Source organism: Emiliania huxleyi (genome assembly GCF_000372725.1).
Source record: "Emiliania huxleyi CCMP1516 unplaced genomic scaffold EMIHUscaffold_279, whole genome shotgun sequence".
Classification (NCBI taxonomy): Eukaryota; Haptophyta; order Isochrysidales; family Noelaerhabdaceae; genus Emiliania; species Emiliania huxleyi.
The window spans coordinates 124462-128121 of record NW_005199935.1 but is presented as its reverse complement, the minus strand read 5'-3'; positions in this window follow the sequence as shown (position 1 = coordinate 128121).

Below are 3660 nucleotides of genomic sequence, written 5' to 3'. Positions count from 1 at the left end.
AATCGTCTTGCGCAGAATACAAAACACAGAGGCGTGCAGTAAAGTCTTTAGATCTTTGTCTTAAAATCCCTATCTGTGCCCGGGAGGGACAGGCTGAAGGAGGAGCAGTGGTCCGTAAATTTTCACTTAAATTTGCAGGAGGGGGAGGGTGGCACCCGAAGTGCTCAGCAGTTGAAAGGACGGGTCATGTGCCGCCGCCGCGGCAGCAGCCGGCGAGGTCGACGCGGACAGCGGCAGCGGCGAGGGCGAGGCGGACGGCCCCCGCAGCAGCTGCCTCACTCGGCGTTGGTGGTCGGAGATCTCGCACGTCGCGAGGTACCGCACCTTGGGGTCGTCGACGGCATACACGAGCTCGACGCCGCTGGTAACGGCCCACACGTGAATCAGCCGCTCCGTCACGTAGCCGAGACAGCGGTCAGGTTGCATCGTGCTGAAGGGACACGTTGCGCTGTACCGCGCAACGAATGCTTCCACGAATGCCTCAAGAAACATGGCGTACTCTCGGAGGAGGGGCGCGGGCATGATCACGAAGTTGCCAAATGGCCAGAATCGGTCGGGAGGCATTTTGCGATCGATAAGGGAGACGTCGATGGGCGCCAGCCTCCGCCGCGACGGCTGCTGGTTCATATCACGCAGCGTCTGGAGCAACACGGGGCGCATCCCCGCGTGGTGCATGTCGAGCAGCCGCCAGTAATCGCCGGCGAAGATGCCGTACCAGAAAAGCACGGTTTTATTTTTCGTTCCGAGTGCGCCGTCTTCTTGGCTCGCGAGGATCGCCTCTTCGACTTTGACCCAGTCGAGCGAGACGCCCTCCTGCCACAATGCCTTCCCCTGCTCGTTGTACGTGGCAAAGCCCACCCACGGCTTGTCGTACTTAGATTTGGCGATTGCAAGCAGCGCGGCGCTCTCTCCGAGCTGCAGCTGTTTCGCTGGGTCGGACAGCGACGGCAACTCGTTCTGAATCGTCAGTCCGTTAGGGTCCACCGGATTGGGCGTGAGCGAGAGTGGGACCAACGCGTCGGAGGGATGCCAAGCGCCGAGGTCGGGCCAAATGCGAGCCCATGAGGCGCCGTTGTGATACGCGACGAACAAGTTCAGAAAGCGGCCGAGCTGCGCCAGTCGGAAGTACGAGCGCCGCCAGAGGGCTGTGAGCTCATCGTAGGCTGGGTCTTCGTCGTCAATCTGGTCGACCGCAGCCAGGCGCGTGCGCAGATCGGACGGGCGAAAGCGCGCCAGAAAGGCGCTGCGCGACCAGGTGGCGTGAGGCTTGGTGCCGGTGAAGTGCAAGAAGGTGGTGCGGTCGAGCGAGAAGACGGATGGGTTGTGCTTCTTGTTGCTCTTCTGCATGTTGAATGTGATAGGCAGCATCGCAGCGCTGTCGCCAAAGATAAACCGTAGAAAGCCCTGCTCGGCCTCTGCCGACTTGAAGTCGGTCGCCTTTGCCTTGCGCAAAGTCGAAAGCATGCAGCTGAGTAGAGACGTCGACGGCCGCACGAAGAGAACGCCGCCGTTGGCCTTTGCGTCCATCGGCGGCCGCGTATAAGCGCCCCAGTCTGCCACGGCGAGATACCGCGCCGTGCTCTTGCGCACGATGGGATGCGAGAAAAGGTCGTCTGCGTTGCGCAGGGCGATTGCGTCCGAGTCGACGTAGAGGATCTCGTCGAACTGACGCATGCCAAAAAGGTGCAGCTTGGCGTAGTTGAGCGTCCAACGAGGATGTTCGTGGGAGTCGGCTGGTGGTTCAATCACACCCCAGGTTACAATGCTGACGTCATGGGGCCCAAAGTCTCGATCGATCATGCGACGAACCTCGTCGTACAGCGCTTTGAGTGCCGGGGTCGAAGGCTCCAGCACCGCAACGAGTACCGGCACTCGGGAGCCAGCCGAGCGCAATGAATGCAGCAGCACGCGGGCCGACACTAGGTAGCTCGGCGTACTCACGAACGTGACGATCGCTCGAGTGGCGCTCCCGCTGTGGCGCTGCTCAGCAGCAGACATGATCGTTGTGTTTCGGCAAATGTCACAGGGGGGGCTGTACTGCTGCTTGTCCGGCTGCAGGCTGCGAAGGCGATGCGTCTCCGTCGCAAGCTGGACCCGTTGCATGGCCGAGAGAGCGCTTGAGTGGACGCCCGTGATTCTTAGAACCTGCGGCCCAGCGTAGAATGGCGAGTAGTTGAACCAGTCCGAGCCCTGCAGCAAATGATCTGTGACCAGCGTCTCCATCGTCATCTCTGTGGGCCGCTCCTGCGCTTGGCGCCCTAGAACTTTCGATGAGGAGGCATCGAAGCACGCGAACGCTTCGACCACTGCGGGCGTGCCTGTGTGGGTGAGCAGCGGCAGCAGAACCTGGACCGCCTCAAGGAGTCGTAGGCGCAGAAGGACCGCGGGCAAGGGTGGAGGTGCCGAGTCGCTCAGGACCGGGCACAGCTCGTACTGCAGCTCGAGCTGTTGCGAGGCTCGCGAGAGCTCGTGCCTGTGGCATCGAGGCATGATGCGCAGCGCTGGAGGGCGGTGTAGCCACATCATTGTCTGCAGCGTGTGGTTCCATTCGTCGAGCTGGCTTGCGAAGTTGCGTTGCAACGGGAGCTCCCAGACGGCTGACATCTCAGGCGACGGCATCTCACCCGCTGAGCCGCCCCGGATTGATGGAGCGGGCGGCGGTGAGTCAACCTCCCCAGAGCCAGTCTTGCCCGAGCCAGGCTTGCCCGAGCCAGACGTGTGGACTGATGGTGCACATGCGACCGGGAGCAGCGCGGCGAGAATCAGCAGCCACACGCCGCGCCTCGCCCCCGTCCGGCACCGCACGAGGCGCCCTCCCGAGTTGCTCCAGCGGACGTCCTTCACGTCGTACTTGGCGCCGCTCGCCTGTGGGCGAGGGAGAATGGGGAGCGTGCTGGGAGGAGATTGGAGATCTGCGACAAGCGCACACGCACCGCACCGCCTTAGCTCCGAGGAGCGAGGACGACTTCGACTCGGACAAGACGATCTTGATGAGGCCGTCTTTGGCCGGCACTATGCCGACCTCCACTATCGTCTCGTTCTCTGGCATGATGACGATCGAGCTCACTCGTACCACACTCGTACCTAGGGTTGTCATGCGAGTGATAAATCTGGCCACAAAGAGTTACGGAGGTGCCATACCCGGCTGATTGCAGCACATCGATGCTTCTCTCTACTCTCGTCTTTGAGGGGGCATGGAGAGGAGGGGGCTCAAGAGGGACGCACCTACTCGCAGCGTACGCAGCTTGAGGCCCAGCCCGCAAGACGCCGCGGCGGTTCCCCTCGCCCCACCTTGTTTTCGACCTGCGTGCGCACGAGACGGCGGCCGAGCGTCAGCAGCATAAAATGGGATGAGCACGGCGCGGGCTCGCTTCGGGCGCCGCGGGAGCGCAGTAGGCATGGAGGCGATTCGCGGCTGCGCGCTGGGCCGTCGCTCTGCCCGCGATCCGGGTGTGCGCCAGATTCTAGTCGCTCGAGCCTCGGAACGAGCCGCGCGCGGGGCGTTCGCAGCAACGGAGGCACGGGCACGAGCGCGCTGCAGCGCATGGGGGGGGGGGGGGGGGGGGTAAGCGGCCGGGCACGCTCGCGCAAATGCCAACACGCGCCGCAACGCGCGGGGCGCGGGGAGGACACCATGACCACTATCGATTACAAGGGGGC